A 24,251-nucleotide genomic window follows, 5' to 3' on the forward strand; every position below is an offset into this window, starting at 1 on the left:
TCCAAGGAACGGGGAGGCCATTCCATGGTAAAATTTGCGCCATGATCTTCGACTCATTTTCTAGTCACCACGGCTCTGTGGGGTGGAAGAGTCCAGCAGAACAATGCGCGATGTGAGTGCACAATGACCATGAAGGGAAGCAGATTGTCTTAAAGGATGGACACGTAACCCGAACCGTTCAGAGATGAGTCTAGACGTACCAGAAGTCCCAACGTGTGCCAGTAACACGCCCCACACCATACCGACTGTCCAACTGCGTGAACAGTTCCTTGTTGACATGATGGTGAATAGCTTCGTGAGGTTTTCGCGAGATACGCAACCTCCCGTCTGCTCGAAATAACTGGAAACGACTCATTGGAGCAGGAGACCCATCTCCAATCATCCAAGGTCCAGTGCCGATATTCTTTCGCCAAGCTGAGGCGTAGAATCCTGTGTCGTGGTGTTAGAATTGGGACTCGAGTAGGTCGGGGTCTCCCATGACTTATTGTGGCTAATGGTCTTGGTGGAGACGTTTCGGGCAACTCTCTCGTTGAAGTCGGCATATGTATAGTGTGCATAGTATTAGGGTCAGGCGCTCTCTGTGGTTTCCCACATCTGCGCCAGCCGACCGGGCTAGCCGGGTGGGTAAAGTGCCTGCCTGGCAACCCAAAGGTCGCGGGTTCGAATCCCGCCTCGGGCTTGGATCAAAGTACTGCAAAAAACCTTGGGAGGCACTATGGCCACAGAAGCCGATGCGCCAACAACTACAAAAAAAAAAAAAAAAAAAAAAACATCTGTGCCATATGTACACTGTAAACAAATACAGAACTACTATAAATGCCAGAAAAGTGTTCTGTGTTGAATATGTAGTTTTGTGTTGGGTTCTGTTGGGTGTCCTAGTATTTGGATGCAGGGCCCCTCGTGGAACCCCACGTTGCCCGCACACACCGCAATGAGGTAGACAGGCTGCCCATTATTCTTTGGTTAGTCTCTGGGCAGGGTCACCTAAGCTTCCTGACAGAGACTAATGTAAAAAAAAAAAAAAAAAAGGAGAGTTAGAGCGGGTGGGCTTTAGTCAAGAAAAGGGGGGAGAACAGGTAGAAATATGGGGGATAAAGAAGGCATCCCCAGATACAATGGAATACATCCATCAGGCGAAAGTAAGGGATGGAAGCGGGACAAAAGTTGCCGTGCAAGAGAGCACAAGCGTGATCGCCATTTGGCAGAATCTTCTTGCTCTTTTCATTCAGGTCCGGTCGTGATGTCAGTTTCAGTGGTGATGTCATCCGGTGATCTGTGTCTGAGTCAGTAGGGATATAAATAGGAATGCAGCTGTGGTTGTCCTATACTGGATCTTCTCAGATTTAGTGGTGGTGTAGTCTCATTTGCTTTTAGGCCTCTGCATTGATTCCCAAAACATAGGTGGTTGTCTTCTCTTGGTTTTGATGATGATCGGGATAGTGACCATATCCATGGTAGGGTCTTCCGTCGTGCGAATAAGTCTTGTGCGTAGCACGCAAAGGCGACATAGTCTTCTTTTCTTTCGAGGATGTGCTGTTCTTGGTTTTTAGGAAGGTAATGTATCCTAGTCAGGGGGAGGCATCTCAAATCTTTCGTTGACGTCGGCAGTGATTTGTGCCACTGTCTCTCTCCGGTTGGCTGTAATAATGCGAGACAGAGGTCGACAGTCACGTTCATTCACCACCATCCTCCGCCCACAGCGCTGTCCACGATGAGACGTTATTCCGGAAATGGAGTGTTCCCGTTACTCTTCATACTGTCGAACGGGGACAGTGCAATTTCTGCAAAGCCTCCGCGATAGAGGGGCACCTGCTATCATCCCTCTTTTAAAGTCGGTTAACTCACGATCCATACTGACATCGAATTACCATCTACGTGAAAGCAGTGTATCTATATACTTGCTAAGCGGTGGGTTCGTCCACTAGCGAGAGGGGTGATAGCGTCGTGTTGCCCAGGAACCAGGTATCCCACGAATTCTTTCAGGGTACAGAAAATGCTGCAGTGTCAAAAACACGCCGTTTGGACAACTGAGTACTGGAAACTAGTGTGTTCGTTGGATGAGTCCAAATAATTGGTGCAACACTCCGATGGATGCCTTCGTGTGTGACAGATCGATCGTGCATGGTTCTGGCTATCCATGCAGGTGGCCGTGGTGCGTCTTGACCAAAGTTTCACTGGTGAAGTTTACTGGCAGATCTTTGCAGACCTTTTGCACATTGCCATTTTTTCATGTACATAAACGGATCTTTCAAAATAATAATGAGCCATTAGGCCCGCACTGTGTAAGAGTGGGTCAAGGAACACAGTGAAGACATCACCCATCTTGTTGACCTCCGAATTTACCTGACCTCAATCCAGTTGAACATCCGCGGGATGTTTTGGAACAGGAAGCGAGGCGTGTGGACACTGGAAAGCCATGCAGGCAGCATGTTTGCAGATGTGTAAGGACGTCTTGAGACATCTAGTGCAGTCAATGCCTAGGCGAATGGCGTTTGCTATCCGTGCGAACCGATGCCCAACACGGTATTAGTTAGGTGATTATAATTTAGTGATCACTGAGTGTATAATGCCTATACATACAGAAATAGCTCCAATATACTTTTCAATGCAATTGTCATTCCATTTCTCGCTAACAGGTAAGATATCATCTGCACGGATGATGTTAAGTTGTTAACACGAATCACTGCCGGTGACGCACAGCGAGCATCATTAAACAGAATAACAATAAACAAAATCACCTTGCATTGTGTCCCCCAAAGTTCAAATTGACCCTGAACAATCATCACCCCAAATAAGTTTTTAACTGAGATTAAATCCAGGATGCCTTGAGACCTCTTTGGAAGGCGGAAGGGTGCTACTGGTTCACTCCCACACAAAGGTGGATGTTATTTTCGAAATGAGGTGTTCTTTCAGACAACACTCTGACAATTTAACATCCAAATTCTGCTTTTGAGGTGGGATACCAAGTAGCAACTTCATGTAAAGATCCTCGCGGCCTGCGGAGAAAGCCACACAATGAATAAAACTTTATTTGGTTGATTTGGTTGCCTAGCTTATAAATATGGAGTAAAAAATAAATAAAATACAAGACACCAAAGCTTCTCGAGATGGAACCGTTACTGGTACCAACAGCGAAGGAGTTGTAGTTTCCCCCGGCAGTTCCCTTGAACTCAGGACTCTGATGCTGCTGCGACACCTGTACCATAGGATGATACGACACTGCCTCGCGGTTGCTCGCTGCGGGTGGGCGAGAGTTTTGTTTCCGGATCTTTCTATCTCTAAGGGTATTTTTGCTCCAGTGTTCATTTACCTACAAGAATACCGGACAATCCTAATCATACAGCCAATACGTTTGATCTTTTTCTCACAAACAACCCTTCTAAGTAAACGGTCGAAGTGAGAGGTCCTTTAGGCACTTCAGATCACAACTTGGTGATTGTCTCTTCTCCAATGGAACCTTTATCTCATGGCTATTCCCAACCTCGTGTTGTTTGGCATTACAAGAATGCAAAATGGGATGACCTGCGAGACTTCTTTTGTTCTTTTCCATGGTCGGATTACTGTTTCAAAACTTCTGATGCCAACGTTTGTTCAGGTCGTGTCAGTGAAATTATTCTTGCAGGAATGGAATCCTTTATCCCACACTCCACTTTAAAATCTCGTCCTTTATCTAAACCTTGGTTTTCCAATAAATGTGCTAAGGCTGTTCAAGAGAAGAATGTTGCATATCGTAATTGGCTTGTTTCTAATTCTTCAGTTTCATTTTCTGCCTACACCAAAGGCGCCTCCGCAGCCAGGTGGGAAGGAGCAGCAGTGCGTAGCACATGCTTCTTGATTAGACCGGGGTTCGAGCCCGTCACCACCAAATACGGAGTATGCGGAAAGGTCAAGGAATGACCACCGCATATCCCGGAGCAATATGGCCTTAGTTGCTAATGCTCCTAAAAACCAAATAACAACAGCCTACACCAAAGCTCGCAACAATTGTAAAGCAGTTATTAATCAGTCCAAACTAGAGTTTGAACAGGCTAAGAGTAGAAAACTTGCTTCTTGCCCTAATGGTAGCCGAGCATTCTGGTCTCTTGCCAAAGCTATTGGCCCCAACTTTTGCCCATCTCTGCTCCCACCTCTGTCCAAACCAGTTGGTTCTGTTGTCACTTCAGCCAAGAATAAAGCTGACCTGCTAGATTCCCATCTTTCTTCCAGCTCATGTATTAATGATCTTGGTAAAACACCTCCCACCATTCCCAACACGCTCCATTCAATGCCTCCTGTGGTCTTCCGTCAAAAGGAGATCAGAAGGATTTTGATGAATCTCCACTTGTTCTCAAAACCTGTGCTCCTGAACTTACTCCTATTCTTTGCTGCCTTTTTTCACTTTCTTATTCCAAAGGTGTTTTTCCTTCTGCTTGGAAATTTGCTCATATTCAGCCAGTTCCTAAAAGGGTTAAAAATCCCTCCCATCCAATTATCGTCCGATTGCAATTACTTCTACTCTTTCTAAAGTAATGGAGAAATCAATTAACCGCCAACTCTTAAACTACCTAGAAACCTTCCGTCTGATCAACAATCGCCAGTATGGATTCCGTAAGTGTCGATCCACTGGTGATATTCTGGCTTATGTTACCCATTTATGGACTAATTCAATGGAAAGGTTCGGTGAAAGCAGTTGCTCTTGACATCTCAAAGGCTTTTGATCGTGTTTGGCATAAAGGTCTTCTAAACAAGAATCCATCTTATGGTTTTCCAACTGTTTTTAGTAATTGGTTATCCAGTTTTGTCTCTGATCGCTCACTGAGGGTGATGGTAGATGGCTGTCTGTCTTCTAACTTCTCCCCTAATGCCGGTGTCCCCCAAGGTTCAGTTCTTTCCCCCACTCTTTTCCTCTTGTATATTAATGACCTTCTTCCATTGACTGGAAATCCTATCCATAGTTTTGCCGATCATAGCACATTGCATTCCACTTTCCATTTTGAGAAACCTTGTCCTGCTCAATCAGCTTCAACTACTCGAAAATCTGCTACCAATTCCTTAAATGCCGATCTTCAGGTAATTCTCCAGTGGGGCAAAGACAACTTAGTTGATTTCAACCCTTCTAAAACTCAGTCTTGTCTTATATCTCGCAAAAAGGATTCTTCTGCTCCTATGCTTATCTTTGGTGACACTCCGATTTTTAGGCAAAATGATATATCTCTTTTGGGGATTACCCTGACTTCTAATCTCTCTTGGCACAAGCACATTACAAATGTTGCTTCCTCTGCATCTAAAAAACTTGGTTTTCTCTTTCGCTCTCGGCGTTACTTTTCTTCCAAACAGCTGCTCACTCTATAAATCGCAAATCCGCCCTGCCATGGAATATTGTTTCCACATCTGGGATGGTGCCCCCAAAACCTCTCTCAGGCTTCTTGATTCCATTCAGAAGAGGGCAGTTAGGTTAATTAATGATTCATCTCTAACGGAGTCTCTCCACTCGCTTTCTCATAGACGCACTGTTTCTGCTGCTTGCCTCTTCTACAGATACTTCCATGGGCACTGTTCTTCTGAATTGGCTTCTATAATTTCCGCTCTCTCTTTCAAAACAGTCCAAACACGTGATGCCAACATCTATTTACTGTCCATCTTCAAACTCACAGGACCAACTTTTCATCTTCCTCATTTATTCATTCAACTGCCGTTTTCTGGAACAGCCTTCCTTCATACGTATTTGCTGAAAATTACAGTCTACAGAAGTTCAAGTCCAATATCAACAAATATCTTCTTTCGTCTTCTTAACCTCCAATCCAAGCACGGTACTAAGTACTATAGGTTCTAATACCTCTCGTGTTCGGGGTTCACATAAAAAAAAAAAAAAGTGGGATTCGAACCCAGACTCTCCAAAAGAGTGACAAGTGGCGAAACCGCAATACTGTTACAGAGAAATGGAGGTTTTGTGTGCTAAGCTCCACAGAAACTAAGGCTATGAGGTGAATTGCATATATTGCGTGATCGATTTGTCTATTTGTTGGATGAAAAACCTGCATTTCTCGAAGAAAACCATGGAATTCTCGCCCGAGACCAACTAACTCAGCGAAGGCGTAAAACAAAAGTCCACAAAACTCCACACGTCATTGACGAGATTCGAACCCGGGTATTTTCCTCTCGGTGTATGGAAGACGGTGATTATATCCACAGATCGAAACCCAATCCTCGAGGGCTGACGCGTATGGAAGGAATCATTTATTGATGTCATTTACCTAAAGACGATTTGTCAAATGGAAACGTTATTGCAGATGCTCGTGCTGCCATCTGCTGTTCAAAAGGGAAATTGCAGAAATATTTCAGAATTTCTCCTTTGGTTGACTGCATACAGCGGCGACTTAGATACTTGAATCACTTGAACAGATTAGTCCCAAGACGAGGACTATCTGTGATTCTGTTCATTTTACCTTACTGACTAAGTGTACTGTTGTAACTTTGTTTGCATTTTATAAATATTACGCATAAAAAATTTTTTTATTCTTTTGTATGTGTGTATATATATATAGGGTTGTTAAAAATGAAGTATCCCTATGTAGAGGGCTCTGGAACGAGTTCTAAGGCTCGTACTGGAAAGAAATTTGGACAACAGATACAATAAAGAATGCGCTCGCCATATATAGTTACAAAATTTGTCACTATATGGCGCTGTGGCAATACAAATAACTTGAACGCGCTACAATTGTTCAATGTGTCCTCCATTTTGGTTAACGACAGTTTCCATTCGAAGAAGAGCATTTTCTACAGCAGAACGTAACATGTCAACTGGAATAGACAGCACATGACGTCTAATGCTGTCCTTCAGATCTGCCAGAGTTTGACATCCTTCCCGACACACCTGGTTCTTCAAAAAACCCCACAACCAGAAGTCGCATGGGGTGAGGTTCGGTGATCAGGGTGGCCAAGATGTCTGGAAACAACGGCTGATGACCCCTTCGTCTGTAAAGTGTTGCTTTAGCAATCTTTGGACTCAACGGTGGATGTGGGTTGGCGCACCATGTTGAATGAATATGGTATCCTGAAGGCACCCACGTTGTTGCAGCTCTGGTATTGCGACATTTGCCAACATTTCATAATATCTCTGTCCAGTGACGGAACAGGTGCAGGGCCCAGTCGATGTTACCTGTTCAAAAAAACATGGCCCAATCATGAATGTGGCCGTAAATCCACACCACTGTCACTTTTGGAGAATGCAACGGGACCTCTTGGATAACTCGAGGGTTTTCTGTTGTCCAAATGAGACAGTTGTGCGTATTCACTTGTCCATTTAAGCAGAAGTGGGCTTAATCCCTCCAAAGGATGTTCCATGGCCAAGTGATATCTATTGTCATTTGCGCCAGAAACTGAAGTGCGTATGTGAAACGAATATCTGAATCAGCACCATGTTTCGCTGCTGTAGCATGTGCATTTTGTAAGGATAGTACCGGAACACCTTTTTTTTTTTTTTTTTTTTTTTTTTTTTTTTTTTTTTATGAAAACCACAAACACGAAAGGTATCAAACCCTATAGTACTTAGTACCGTGCATGGGTTGAAGGAGAAGTATGGGGAGAGGGGGATGCCGGAAACTTTGTTCTAGAGACTAAACATGGGTTTCACCACTTTAAGCCTCCAATAAGCAAAGTGGTGGTATTGAACCGGTCGATGAGAGTCATCTACCACCTAGCTGGACACTTGCGCTACCACATGGAAATTGACTTGATAAATCCACGACAGCCATAGCCGCATCTTCAGCACGAGAGGAGTCCACTCGTTTACGACCTCTACCTGGTCGAACACCAAGATGTTTGTCGCTTCAAATTTCGCAATCATTTTGCGGACAGTACAAACAGCCATAGGTCCACGTGGGCCTTATGCGCTTCTGAAGCCGGAATTCTCTGATAGCCGCAGCTGCATTGTTGCTGTTCTGATAGTACTTAGTACACCTTCACTAATAGTGAAGCCCTATACAGTGACAAATTTCGTAACTAATTTTTTTCCCAATAAACGGTGAGCGCATTCTTTATTGTACTTGTTGTCCAAATTTCTCTTCAGCACGAGCCTTAGAACTCGCTCCAGAGCCCTCTACATAGGGATACTTTAATTTTAACAACCCTGTATGTATAAATATACGTATGAGACTTTTTAATTTAGGCATTAGAGAAATTTATAATTTTCACTTGGACTAAACTTTGAGGACCAAATTTTCGGAGTATGCTATGATCTCTTAAAAGTTTTTAACACCACCTGAGAGATCTCATAACGCCACGGAAATTTATATTTATATATATAAATAAAAATAATATTTCGGACATTACTCTAGAAGGAAAAGCCAAATTGCACATATTTTCAGCGAATGTTTAATTGTCTGTTATGTTTTAAATCAAATTCCGATTTCATAAATTTGAAACAGCAACTCTAATCGTTCCGAAAAATTCAGGACTTACTTGGAATTGACTGAGGGATCCTCATGTCCTCCGTGATAGTATACAGTTTCGCCACTTGTCATTCGTTTGGAAAGGTGTGGGTTCGCATCCAGTCGAGCTTGAGGAATTTCTGAAGTCCTTGTCATCGAGGCTGTAGTCAGCCGAAATGCGTGGGGGATGGGGGGATAGGGTTCCAACATGAGTTATTCCGTGTTTCTCAACTGGCACACAAATCTGCCCGTGACAACACCCTTCTACAAACATAACGTACATTTCTAAATGGTTGACACGCCCTAAATTTAATAACAAACAGGGACCTTCATACCAGATTTCGTTTCTGTAGGTTAATTCGGATCCCCTTTTCATCTGACTCCTTCACTTCCTTAATCCAGAACTTACCTTTGCATTAAGTGGACGGTTCAAACTTGACAGTTCAAATTGTAATCGTTATAATGGCATATTAGTATTGGCCCGTATGGTGAAAGGAAGCATTAGGCTTTTGCTGCACCAGTCAAGCCAAAAAAAAAAAAGAAAAAAAAGTGTGTATATGCACTAGGAATTTCACATTTCTAACCCTTTTTCGCGACGGTATGTTACATTAATGACTAGCATCACAAATAGAAATATAAACAAAAGATATTTATTAATAGTTAAGGCAAAGCTAAGTAATATTTGACAGGGGCTCTCAAAATATTCCAAAATGAGCATTTGCAACTTTATACAACAGCTTTGGTAAACACGACAATTATGGCTGAAATGTTATCAGAAGCCCTCAATTTGCTTCACTTTATCATTTTAAATGGAAAACAAAATGAAAAGTTCACCAGGTGCAAACTAATATTTAGTTGAACCTCCTCTGGCCCTGGTGACAGCAGCACACCGTCAAGGCATTGAAAAGGTCAATTTCTGAAGATAATCAAACTGATAGTCCGTTGTTCCAAACACGAATTAAGGCTTCCTGAAGTTCACGAAGGGTCTTTGGTTTCTTTCTGGAAACTGCAGATTCCACACGATGCCAACAGTTCTCTATAGGATTCAGGTCCGGGCTGTTTCCTGGCCAGCTAACAGTTGTAATGGACCGTTCTTCCAACCATTTTTTTACCAGTAACAAATGTAAACACATTACTGCGAACCTCGAAGGCTGTCGTAGCCGAGTGGCCAGGCGGGCGGGTGCATAAGTACACGTGCCTTGAGTGACCGGGGTTCAAGCCCGTGACTGCTGAATACGGTGCTGATTCTTGTATTCTGTCCATCTTGTGAACTCCTCTGACCATTTGGTCGTCCCGGAGTATAAACAGAAAATTTATTTATTCTAATGCAGAAATGCAACTACAGAAGTGCCTACTTTCACTTTTCGCCCGATTACAAGGAGTAGAGTCGTCCTGAAAGATGCAGTTACTTGGCAGGTTGAAATGGTCTCTAATGGTTGGCAGCAATTTGCCTTCCACTATAGACAGGTATCCATTGACATTTACGGAACCTTTTATAAACTGCAGGTGACCTACTCCACAATACGAAATGCACCCTCATTTCATTTGGCTGGTAGGAAATTTCAGTGTAGACACCATACAGTCTGGATGGTATTCTTCACCACGTCTACGGCGAATCGTTTGTCTTCCATCACAGCCATGCAGGTTGAATTCCTTCTCATCCGAGAAAATAACTGACTTCCACTGCTCGGGGGTGCATTTGACACGCTCCTTACACCAAATTAATCGGGCCTTTTTCATTTTTTGTGTGAGGAGGGGGCTTCTTCTTAGGACAATGGGCTACAAGTCCTTTTTTGAAGAGGCGTCTTCTGACTGTCACTGCAGTTGCTACCACTCCTGTGTGTGCTCTTCAAATTCTATTTTCAGCTCAGACGAAGAAGCTTTACGGTTTTTAAAGTAAAAGCGCTTCACAACGCGGTCCTGTTTTGGGGTAGAGACTCGTTTGCGTCCGGTTCCTTTTTTCCTATCAGCAGAACCAGTATTCTTGAGTTTGGAAAGAAATCTACTCACTGTCGACTGATTACAAGACACTCTATAAAACATCCTTCCTCAGGTAAAGTAACTCTTTCTTCGTGGCGTCAACTGCACGTAACTCGCCATCCTGACACAAGCAAGGAATGACTGAAACTCTTGCAGAGCGTGCTTATATAGCTGAAAGTAACAGCTGATGCAATATTACGCCACTACCTACACGTGTCAATCTTATCTGATGCAATCTGTAAGAAATATTGCCATATACCTACGTTATTCGGAGGACAATTACAATTTATGACGCACTTTCTTTGAATAAACACCAGTGTATATAAAATAAAACAAATCATCTGTGGTTTCCTCCTACCGTAGAAAGCTATTCAACTGACCCTTTGAATCTCCCCAAGCTGTCAGCCTCAACCACTCATGGAAGTAACTTATTCCGGTAGTCAACAACTCGCTGGATAAAACAAAACTTCCTGCAATCCAATCTAAAACCTCTTCCCTGTAATTTAAATTTATGGCCTCGTTCCAGAATTAATAATAGTGAAATTTTTGCCCTCCTTCATTTTACTTTCTGTTCTGAGAGCCTTATAAACCTCTATTAGGTCTCCTTTAACATGTCTAGTTTCCAGGCTCTGTGACCTGCATATTCGAAGTCTTTCCTCACACGGATGCCTTTTATCGATCTAACCAAGCGCATTGCTCGTCTTTGAACCCTTTCAAGGATTCAGTGTCTTTTTCAGACATGAACTCCACTGTGTTTAATTCCTCCACTCTATTTAATTCAACGGCACGAAGTGTGCAATTTTTTTTATTAAAATTTATGTATATTAATAATTTATATCGTAGTTTAACGTATGAATAAATTATCATAGTATGTTATAGTATAAATTCCCCTTTTTTAATTTATATTTGAAATTTAATAAAATGGACAAAAATTAAATTAATTTATTATTAATGTTTGTGTAATACGTTGATCAACCACTTGATATTAATATTGCCTTGTTATAGACTGCATGAAATAGAGTTGAACATTAAAGATTATTTTTTTTTTTGAGTATTTTTTTCTACTGTGTGGGAGACAACGGTAATTTCTTAACGGAAGTAGATTTTCCCACAAGAATTATTTATACAGGTTGGAAGCACGTGCTGCCATCTAGCGTTGCAGTATGAAAGTAATAAAATTACTTTTATTTGTTGTTGTTGTTTTATTTATTTCACTTTTTTTCGTTATGTATACACCTGTAATTTGAGCTTACGGATTTATGAAATAAATTATTAGTTTTAGACACAACTCCGGGGACCTTTAACCTCCCCCCTCTCCTCACGCGTGCTTTTATGTTGTCTAGATCATCGATTGATATTTTTTTGTTTTGTATTCTTGCGTCATCATACAGTAAAACTGGTACAAATGTGATATTTTCAAGACAGGCGCTTTGAAACCGGAAATACCCCATCAAATCATCGACACGTGTTGTCACTTCAAGAATGCAACTACTGTTGACTTCCATTGCACCAATGAATTTTAAACAATGGTTTCACCTTTCTCTAAGAGATGGCGCCACAATACAATCACAATATTGATCAATTTATTTCATTTTTAACCGCTTCCAATTCCATAATGAATCGCTAATTTTGGTATTGATCACCTTTTGCATAAAGAATGTATATTTTTCCTAAAGTGATTTCATTATTCGGCGAGAGGTTGGGATTCGAGTAAAGAAAAGAAAAATAATTACTCTTATTTATGAGAATTTTTGCTTACGTACAAACAATACATTCCTTAAACTGCCTGTAGGGGTAAAAATTATTCATTAATGTAATGTTTAAAGTTGGCCAATTCACACTCTTTTAGAACGAGTTTGGGAAGGATATGTGGAATTTGAGAAATTAACTACGGATTCAGTGATGAGGTAGATTGCATGATGTTATTCAGATTTGCGTCTTTTAGTTGAATTTTGGTATTAATATTTTATATTTATTCATTATTGAGTATCCTAACTTACATATATAAGCATACTCGTGTAGAAAAGTCATACAAAATATTTGGGGAAGAGTTATCCGGCAATTCTTCACAAAACAATAATAAATGTTCTGGTTTGAACTTCGATCGCAGAAAATCCGAAATTTGAGTATCAATTAATTCTAACTGCGTGTTAAATTAACTTGGATCCCCTGAAGTTAAGAAAACATTGATATAGGGTTTCCTTAATTCCATGGAACCTAGGAAGCCGGACGATTAGATACTCAGAAGAATTTACATCGTTCTGTTTTTAAAATATTTTCATGTATTGTGGAAAACGAACAAAATTATACTACAGGGTTGCGAGTCTGGTTTCACAGAGCAGATAAAGTCACAATTGCAAAAAAAAAAAAAAAAAACTTGGATCCAGGGATTGCAGTACAACCTCCACCGCAGCCGTAAAAGTTACCACTAGTATGCTGTTCCTGGACCTATATATCGTCTTCCTTAGACTGACACACAGTTTACCTCAACATCAGCCAGTGAAATTAATAAGGCTCACTACCATGGTCGAATCCTCATGGGTAGCCCAGTTTTTAGAATAGCCGTTCACTCCACACCGGGTGGAAAAGACCTGAGTTGGAATCCCCTCAATGATGTGAGGAATTTTTCGGGCCTTTTTCACAACGTGGTTGTGTTAGTCGGTCTGAGGTGAGAGTAGCATGGTTTTTCCTCCTGGAAACTCTGGTTTTTTGTCTAGCAAACATAAAATCGACCACAGAACCTACGCAATTTACAGACAGTATATGCGGAGTAATATCGCCTTAGTTGCTGTTGCTCTTAAAACCCTACTAAACAATCATGCCCGATCAGGAAATCATGACAGAAAAGAAGCGGCTATGGGCCGAAGTACACAAACTTGGGCAAATTCGGTGGACTCTTAGTTAAAAAGGGGAGATAGCCAGGGTCTTCATTCCTGAGATAAGTTTCCTCACTCCCAGCACTCTGACTTTGTTAATCCCTAACTTGCAAACACTTACATTATAGTTGGCCACGATTAAGTTAGGGCAAAGTTAAAGTATTTAGGAATGGGCGACGAAGATAAGTGTTTCTGCGGCGAATCAGAGGATTGGATCCATATCATGCAGAACTGTAATATTTATCTTGATCTTAGAAACCAACTTCTGCTGTCTACCAATTTTACTTCACTTGAGCCTTACCACAAACTCATCAAAAGTAAAGAGGCATTGACTACCCTCTTTCACTTCAGCTCAGACTTTTCAAGAGAAGAAGGTCACTGCTGCCGCCACCGCTCATCAATAAACTCGCCTACTAGGACCAGATTGCTGAAGCTGGTTTTTCCCAGCGTGGGATTACAGGGTCTTTGACCCAGCCCTTGTTTAACTCCTTTGTGGGGTAGGATTGTAAATTAACATTCACAAAAGTTAGTTTTTTTAAGCTGTTTAACTGCCCTACTGGTTTTCCCACTTTTAACTATCACTTCTATAGGGCTCTACCAACTAGGGATTTCGTACTCCAGCTCGTCTTTGGACATCTCCTATATATCTACTCCTTTTCCTTCCCTTTACATTCCAACTCTCTTCCTCTGTTTCTTTTTTTTTGGGCTCTTTCCTTCCTTGCTTTGCTGGAGAGGAGGCTTCGTTAAATGTCTTTCCCACTGTCCTGGTCCGCCTCCTCGTGCCTTGGACGGATGCTTGAAGGTGCCTTGATGATCACGCATCCCAGTAACTAAGTTATTAGGCAGGTAACACCTGCCTAATAACTCTTCGGTTACTTCAATTTTTTTAGAAACTCTCCAAATATTAAAAGCTGTGCCTCTGACGTAATCTTTATCAGAGGATATTCGTCTCCTGCTAAAGAAAAATATACAAAATACCCGTGAACTGAGCAGCGATATTTTGACACTTTTTAAAACAGCTGCAGTTTTTTTTTTCTTTTGCTATTCAGTTGGATGCTGGTACTGAACCTGTTCTAACCAATGGAAGATGTGTCAGCTGCCAGAACTGTGCGCGAATGACCGTTAATTTTGTTATAAATGCCAATTTAATGGAAAGTACAAAACATTCCTAAAGATTTATAAATTTATTCGCGGGTAGTCGACATCCTACATTGCTGGTTTTTCCATTTATCCGCGCTGAAAACGAATCCTGTTTGCAGCGCAGAAGAACCATTAAGCATTCTTCAACATTGACAAATCTGTTCTGTGGTACTTACTGACAGAACTGAATTTATTTTCTCTTTCCATCAACAGGATTACTAGGGTGGGTGGGGCGGGGGAAGGGAAACGGCATAAGTGGACAGAACATTTGCTCGTTCTGTGTATACGGTGGGCAATAACGATCCAATTAACAGTGGATCTATTGCTTTCGTATGTTAAAACCACTCGGAGATTATTATGCATGCGTGGTAGCGGTGTCCGTGTGTACGCTTGCGAGTCAATTAAGGAATAAATGCCCAGAAAAAACCTCTACGCTTTCTCCATCTTAATAACTAACTGAACTGTGATAGTCTGTGTGACAACGTTCAGTTGCAGAATCTAATTGAGATTGATTATTCCTGTGAGGGTTCTAGAAATAGCTCGCAGCTCTTAAACTGACAGTTGGCATACTGCGCTGCAGATGGCGATAACGTAAAGGCCTTTGAATCGTTCATCCGATCTGAAAAAAACAATTCGAGAAACTAATTAGAAAAAAAATGCGAATAATTAATTTCCACGGAGAAAAATGAACTGGTTTATTTCTTTTTATTTATTAGCCGCGTTAAGGAGGCGACTGACTTTTGTTGCTCTTCTAAGTAATCAAATATAATCGCCGAAAACTGCTGCGTTTGAAATAACCACGTGATGTAATTAAATAAATAGTTATTTATGTAAAATTGTTTATTTTGACGCGTTCTTCTCAGTAATGGAAAACAGTTCTCTTCTCTAACAGTAGATGGCAGCACACGAAATAGTTAATTTTATTTATCAGTATGGATAGCTTATGGCCGCGATTTCTTCTTTCTAATACTGCGTGTTTTTGTCTTGTTTTTACTTCAAAGACAACTGGAGGTTTCGGTGTATTTTATCTATCAGAACACCCAGCCATTTCTGGGTTACTCTTCAGAAATATTTATGGATCGAGAAGGCGTCCATCAAAAAATCAGTTTGTGCACTGCGTGGTTTGAGGACAGACAACAAAAAACCGCTTGGAGAGGACGTTGTTGATGAGACCCTCGCTTGCTTCTGTGTTCAGTAGCTATGGTCGACTGTTCGCAGAAGTGCCACACCTGCACCATCCTACCGAAAGTAGTGGGCCACCCATCTATTAGCGGGAAATTGCGTGCGACTACAATATATAAAAACAAATACATCGCAGGGGTGAGAATGAAAGCTGGAGCCATGGGAGATAATGTCAGTGCTTGATACTATTTTATTGTAAAAAAGAAACAAACAAACAAAAAAAGAAAAAGAACCTGGTGGCGTCAGTTGGGTTGCTATCATGTAAATACCGGGTCATCAAAGCCTTGAAATATGAACACATTTCATACTGCGTTAGGCTTGAGGTGAAGCAATCCAATTTCCGGGAGAAAAGTCCCAAGATCTTGGTGATCAGTTTGGAATGTCTTTTCCATTCGATACTTGAGGAAAAATAATTGTTTCTGTAATTGAAAACATGAATATAGAGGGAGCTGTATTGCAACAGCGAGTTGTTCATCCATTTTCTGTTAATGATTTTAGAAGCGCAATCGCTTCTTTCTTACGAGAACCTTTATACGACACCACTTTGACTTGTCGATTTATTTGATGATTGTTGAGCTTGATCCGATGATAAATTTAAGGAATCCAGAAGGGTCTGAAGTTTAATACAGTCAGTGAGTTACAGGATTTACAGAGTTTAATGTCATCAGCATGTAATGAGTTTTACACCTACTGGTCTGGAGATATTTGCCTGTTCGTTAACGTAGACGTTGGAAAGAAGAGGACCTAATGATGATCCTTGGGGAACTCTTATAGGGAAGGATAATCCACGCGATGTATTTCCATTATAAATTATCTGATATAAATGATCTGCAACATAATCATAACTAATCCAAAAATGGACTACAAATGCCGTAGCTAGTTGGAGTACTTTAATAAAGATTGTTCAACTGTGTCGAACTTGGTACTTAGATAGGTACGTATAAACCCCAACCTAGTTTCCATGGAGGTAAATTGCGAAAAGGCAACCAAGTTGATAACCATGACCCCACCGGGACGAATGTCATATTGATCTTGAGATTGGATTGAAGTAAGCAGAAAGTTTATTTTGAAAATTGTATCTAGTGTTTTTGCTATGCTATTAATGAGCGTTATTGGATGATAATTATTGGCTAGGAGTTTGAAGTCCCTTTTATGTATTGGATAATACGTAAAGGAAATGTTCTGTTTTTGAAATAATTACATATGAAGAAATGTTTCTTTCTCATTTCCAGTAAGTTTATCTATACATCACTATCATTATTCAGTGACATGTAAATAGCTTGGTCATTGTAAACAAGTAATGGCAGACGTTTGAATAGACGAGTCCTTACCACGAAGTTATGGCTTGAAGTTTTGAGGGACAAGCAGAGGACTCACGTAAATGTTAAAGTTCCCTTATCTCACTTTAGATGCCACTTTTGACTGCGATGTCATTAGATCGATTATGATCCGTTCTTCGGACTTAAGCTGTTCCAGGCCATAGAATGATCAGCATCGTCTTGACCTCAGCTAGAGACCCGTCCATGATGTCAGGAATTTCTATGGCTCTTTTTCACAAGGTGGCTGTGTTAGTCGGTCTCAGGTGAGGAAAGCAAGATTTTTCTCCTGGAAACTTGCGTTTTTCGTCCAGCAAACAGGAAATCGGCCGAAGAACACACGCAGTTTACAGACCTTCTTATACGGAGCAACAGTCTTAGACCCTGATTCTTCAAAAATCCTATAACAACAACAGCTGCTGTGCGAGACTATGCCACCAAAGTAGTAGTGGCGCCTGTTATATTTACATCTCAACTATCATATTCCCCCTAAAGAGTCACTTGGCTCACGCTCTTGAGGTATTCTGCTGTTTTACTCGATAGTCTCCAAGCTTGTGTTGTCTATTAAGTTCAGTTGTCCTATCCGATCTTTAAGACATCAAAATTTGTTTAAATCTGGCCCAACCAGAACGATCCATTTGCAATTTTATTGCATAAATAGAGTTACGATCTTGACCTCTTTTGTCCAAAGGGAGTTTTAAGAAACATGTCAAAATATTTTTAGGAAAATCGATAAATATATTAGACAATGAAGTTCCAGGACTGGCGCAGTGAAAAGAATACAAAATGAAGGAGCTTCAGCGGTCAGGTCAGATTTTTTTTTCTTTTTTCTCAACATCCTGAAATCTCTTTCTATTGAGGGCAGTTTTTACCTTGGGAAGGAAGAAGTTCGATGGTGCTAGATCGGATGAGCAGCGTTGATGGTTGATCTGTACAATGCCATGTTTCCTCAGTCTTCACAAATGCCTTAGAGCCATGGGCATTGTCGTGCAACAAGAAACAGCTTCCCTTCTCTCGAAATTGCCCCCCCCACCCGGGAAATGCTTTTCGGTAGCCTTTGAAGCATCTATACGTAGAAAACAGCATTGACTCACTCCCCTTCGGGTATAAATTCCTGGTCAGTCACATCCTGTTTGTCAAAAAACATGATCAGCATCGTCTTGATCCCGGACTTCTGTGAATGAAGCTTTTTGGGCATCGGTGATTGATTTTGAAGTCCACTGTTTGTTCTGACGCTTCGTCTGTGGGTCGTATTGAAACAACCAACGCTCATCTCCAGTGAAAATACAGTTGAGGAAATTAGGATTGTTTGGATCTACAACCATCATTGTGAGGGTTAAAATGACGTTCCCTTGTCAGAATTCTCGAACTTTTGCAACTCTCTCCTCATTTCGAAAGACGCTAACTTCTTCAGTGATCGCGTTTAAGATTTTCTTACTTTAAAGCAAAATCTGATATTCGTTCGTTGTTCCACTGCAAAATCGTTATACGGAACGTTAACGCTACTGACGAAACTGGTTGTTATTTGAAACTTGTTAATCTACCCGACAATCTTCGTACCACCGTCTGTTGGAGGAAGTTTGAACTACAACATACCACTTCCATTTATTTTCAAACTCATTGAACATCACCGCAAGAGCTCAAGTATATTTCTTGATCATTATCTTTCCCGGGTATAAACTCTGAATATTTAAAGTCTCTGATATTATTCTCATCGTAAATAATATCGTAAATATTATTCTCATAATGTGTGCAGAATTCTTCACAGCTACATTATACGCACCCTGTGAAATTCATTATGAATGTTTATCGCTATAAATATATCTCTTCAAATTTATTTGTAATTTAAAATTTATCACTTTGCAGAAGGATATCGATTTTGACACCATAACCGTACAGCTCCTATTGTCTTCATGTTCGTCCGCATGTAATAACTCGACCCTCATTTGATAAACTTTCATGGAATTTTATATTTAGAGCTATTAGAACGATTTGTCAATCATTTCCGAATTTCATTAAAATAGGACCATTAGAAATGTAGCAATTATTATTTTTTTTTTCCATACATATCGGATAGGCTATCCAAATACCATATATTGTGGCTGGAACATTGGATGTTAGGTTTATTGCCATGCACTGGTTGGAGGAATCAATAGGAAATATGGCGGAAGTGCAGGAATGAAATATTCTGTCAATGAGCCCTCGACGTGGCACCTGTACGTGGCGAGGGGACCTCCCAGTGATGCTGCTGGCCCTCCAGATTAGCATCACTCTGATCTAACGCCCATATCTTTGTTCCAGGTTTACATCGTCGGAATCCGACTTGTGTAGTCGGGCACAGCGACCCGTGGAAACTTGGAAAGGGGAATCCTGGTGGTTGAGGACCAGGATCCTCCTTTGATCCCAGTGAGACAAGACCGGTCTCACTGGGATCAATCGCCGGGTGGTTTTTATTGCTAGGTAAAATGCTTTTCAATAAGTCTACCTCCCTTTGGTACTGGGACGGGGTCAAGGTATGAATCTTCTATGCAAACATGGCGTTCCATTTGTGTACACAGTACCTGCTAGTTCCTGAATGGGCGTTCCCTCGTAGGGTTCTGTGGTGGGTGAGGTACTTAGGGCATCTGAAATTTTTATCTTACTCATAGGCCCCAACAAAGCCCTTGTCTAATCGATCAGATTAGAATGACACCAATACTGTCAAAAGAGCCAAAACTGAGGATAAAACCCCATCTGTGACACCACTTTTCCTCATTCTTCATTCCACCGGAGAGCAGACAATCGGGAAAATGTCGCTCTTCTGTACCCAGAAAGGATTAGAAGGGATGGCAGATTCACCTAAATCCGTAAAACGGCTGCGTTCTGGAGACATTTAATTCGAAGCATGAAATACAAAACATGCTGAAAAAAAATCTTGAAAGCCACATCGATAGGGGGAACACCCATCGTCGTAACCCTCCACAAATCTCTGAACTGGTCACGCGGTGTCATATCAGAATGGGATCATCTTCACGTTTCTGAAGAAGAGATCTGCTCTGAATTGAAATATCAAGAAGTGACAGCTGTCAAGCGAATATCCATGCGAAAGGATGGGAATCTCGTTCCCACTCGAGTTCTCATCCTTGCGTTCAACACCCACGGCCTCCAATTTCCATTAAAGCAGGTACCTGAACGGCCCAGTGAGGATTTACGTACAAAACCCACTCAGGTGCTTTAGATGGGAAAAGGACGGCCACTCACAAACAGCTTCCCTAGTGACCCTGCCTGTGCTCGATGTGATGCCAAAGACCACGAGAGCAAGGAATGTTTAGCTCCTAAGCCAAATTGTGTTAACTGCCAAGGAGAGCACGCTGCTTACTCTCGAGCATGCCAGCGGTGGAAGAAGGAGAAAGAAATTTAAAAAATTAAAAACAGCTGAAACAACTCCTACCAGGAGGCCAGAAAACGCATACAACTAATAAATAGCTCCAAGTCCTCATATGCCCAGAAAGTTTCTAGGTAGAGTACCATCGGAATGCAAACTGATATGACTGTTCCACCAAGGGAATCGTTCACTCCCATTGCGCTCTACTTATTGAGTTCACAAAAACCCACCCAAATATCGCAGTCAGCTGCCACTCCTATATCTGAACCTTCAAGTGCTCCAGCACTTCCAAAACATAGTGCTTAACAAACTCCAAAGAAACTGGAAGAGCCACCACCTGCAATCCAAGAAATTGGATGTAGAAGATAATAAGGTGCAGGACGATTCCGTCCTGGAACTCTTTGCGAAAGAAGAAGATATGGATACAGGCCAACGCCCAGTCTTTCCAAAGAGATATAAATCCAGGACTGAGTAAACAAAGCCCCCAGCCCTTCGGAAGCCACCAGACGGACCCAAAAAAATCTTAATGGCCATATTCAAATTTCTGCATTGGAAATTTCGTGGATTCTGTAGAAATCGAGACGACATCAAGGCCTTTTTGAGCAAACGTGAGCCAACTTGCTTTTGCTTACACGAGACGTATTTAATCTCATTAAGAAATTACCATCTTCTTTTCTATTATTAGGGGATTTCAATGGACATAATATTCTGTGGGGTAGTTCTGACATCAATAGATAGGATCGGATTATCGAGCGATTGCTTGAAAATGATCTGGAACTTCTAAATGTGGGTTCTAATATTTTTATCCACATGGCTATCCATACATTTACTGCCATTGATCTTTCCATCTGCTCCGCTTCCCTCCTGCCTCTGTACATGGGAGGTTTAAGAAAACCTTTATGGTAGTGATCATTTTCCTGTGTTATCTACAATTTTTAATGGCAAACAATGCCACCCGTCTTGGATACCACGGTGGAGATCGATCACGGTGACTGAGATGCTTTTAGACATCTTGGCAACATTTAATACCACCACAGTCAGACAGGAGCCAATTATGAGGCAGTAAAGCATAGCACAGAAAGTATCGTCCAAGCAGCGGCAGTTGCAATTCTCAGGACATCGACCCGGTTTCCTCGTGTTACAAAACCATGGTGGAATGAAGAATGCACAGCAGCTATGAAGGCCTTAGAACAAAGCATGTGGATTATTTCGCCGTAACCTCACCACAAATAATTTAATAGCCTTCAAACGCGCCCAAAACAAAGCATGATACATTACAGTTTAGAGCCAAAAGGAATCATGGATCCGAATATGTGTCTTCCCTCACATGGGCTGCCAATCCTAAAGCCACCCGGGACAAAGTTCAAAAATGAAGGCCAAATGTACGACACCATTCATAGATCCTTGAACATAATGGATGTACAAGTGCAGGCGTAACTGCAATCGCAAACACTGTTGGAGAGACAATTGCTGAATTGTCTTTAGAAACATCATACCCCCCCCCTAGAGTTCCTGACCCTTAAACAAAGATCGGATAAACAGCAACTGAAGCTGTCTTCCAACAGCTGCGAATTATACAATCAGTCTTTTACACAGTGGGAGCTATAAACGGTTCTCTCCATATCCAAAGCGAGTGACGTTGGAACAGTCGACATCCATTATGAGATGGCTCAATAGAATCCTTGGATCTCTTGCTCTGTCTCTATAATAGAAAATATATTGAAAGGAGTTTCCGGACTTATGGCATACGGCAACCGTCCTTGCCTTCTGGAAAATCCAGGAAATGATCTAAAATTACCTACCTATTGCTCTGACCAGCTGTTTGTGTTAGATCCTGGAAAGAATGGCCAATGCTCGCCTTATATAGTATTTAGCCGCTAACGATCTCCTTTCCAGTGTGGCTTCCGAAGGAATAGGTCAACACATGACCATTTAATTCGACTGGAAACATCTATTCGTAAAGCTTTCCTGAAACGCGAGCACCACTGGTCAGTTTTCTTTGACATATGGAATTTTAAAAGACATAACTTTGGTCTTAGGGGACACATTGCCCTCTTTGTTAAAAACTTCCTTTCAGATCGGTCTTTCCAAGTTCGTGTAGGATCATTTTGCCTAGAAAAGAGAGAGAGAGAGTTCCACAAGGATCAGTTTTAAGTGTTACGCTTTTTGTCATCAAAGTCCACTCTATTACTGAACAACTTCCTCCAACCGTACCCAGCGCCCTCTTTGTAGACGACTTTAGTATTTGTTCGCAGTCATGCCATTGATCATATCAACTCTTGGACAATGGCTAATGGTTTCAGGTTCTCTCCTCAGAAGACCGTCTGCATAAACTTTTGTCGCAAACGGAACCTACACCCTGACCCAGAACTCAACCTCGGACAAAATATCATCCCAGTTGCACCCGAAACAAAGTTCTTGTGGTTCATATTTGATAATAAGTTCACATTTGTACCATATATTTCCTTCAACTGCGGACAAAGTTCACAAGGGAACTGAGCCTTCTACGTACGATATACCCCAATAAATGGGGAACAGACCGCTGTACCTTATTCCGTATACTGTATATTGTGAACTTGTCTTTCCAGATAGTACTAGAAAGTACTGCTGTCTTTCCAAATAGTCCTTGACGTCTTTCCAGACGGTCCAGCAAACGTTCCATTCTCTTTCTGAGCGTTCCTTCGACATCCGTTTCTGCTGGATCCAAAGCCACATTGGGATCAAGGGTAATGAATTGGCTGACGACGCTGTAAGATCATCGCAGCCCTAGAACAACAGCAGCCTGTTAGTCCCTCATGAAGACTACATGCAGTTAATATACTCAACATTACTCTCCCAATGAGAAAAATCTTGTCGTGAGCAGGTCATAAAAAGCTATATCATATAAAGCCTGTTATCCAACACGAGTAATCTAGTCTAAGCAAGAACCGCAGAGAGAGAAAGTTGTTTTTGCTCTCCTCCGCATAGGATAAAGTCATCTTACGCATGCATTGTTGCTGAGGGTAGATTGGCCTCCTATGTGTGAGGAGCGTGACCTTTTTAAACATACATCATATTTTATGCGAATGTCCACGATACAGATAGGAACATTTTAGATATTTTAATGTTTTTACTCGTCTGACTGAGCCTTATACACTCATCAGATTTTATCTGACAACGACAATGTGTTAGCAGTTTTTAGGTTTCTGAAATCAATAATCCTTTTCTCCTGTGTTTAAATATAATTTTATAACTTTTTACATATTTTTATTAATATAATTTTTACCTATAGGATTTCAGTGACCTAAATAATTATGTCCCTGAAATTTCTACGGTCATCTTTGGACGTGGTTTTGGCGCATTATAGCTCTAGTTGCTGATGCACCATTGAAACCCAAACAAAAAAAAAAATCTGTCAAAGACATGTGAATTTTTATGGGCTTTTTTTCATATATTTTTTTTCTTTTTTCTCCCTGAAACTCGGTTTTTTTGTCCAACAAACAGATTATAGATATAATATAGTGACGCTTCATAGCCTTAGTTGCTTTGGTACCTTAGCTCACACCTACCACCCACTCATTTCAAACTGTCTTGGCTCCAATCCGTGTGACTGGGTGTATATTTTATAAAAATTCCCTTTTCACCCAGCGCTGCTATTGACTTATTTGAGTAGATGTAATTTTTTTCCTTTGAGGGAAATGGCCAGTTTTGCTTTTTGTACATCCAGCAAAACTTGGGCCATTGAGCGAACTCGCCTCCTGATATATCACGCATTGTCCATTGCGGTAGTCTGACGAAGTTTAGGAGACGGAATACGAGTTATTACCAGCTTAGTTGGGGGTGAATATTGTAACCCATGGTTTCTCCAAAACTTGATCACTTTTACGCTTGTTTTAACGTGCCTTTGAGGCGGATACATCACAGCGTGAACTGTCCTTCTTTGCTCAACTATCGTATTATAAATTTTGAGTTACTGTCTCGCAGTGACGGATCCAAGAATTGATGT

This window comes from Mastigoproctus giganteus, chromosome 2 (assembly GCF_048544385.1).
Source record: "Mastigoproctus giganteus isolate SK-2022 chromosome 2, ASM4854438v1, whole genome shotgun sequence".
Taxonomy (NCBI): Eukaryota; Metazoa; Arthropoda; class Arachnida; order Uropygi; family Thelyphonidae; genus Mastigoproctus; species Mastigoproctus giganteus.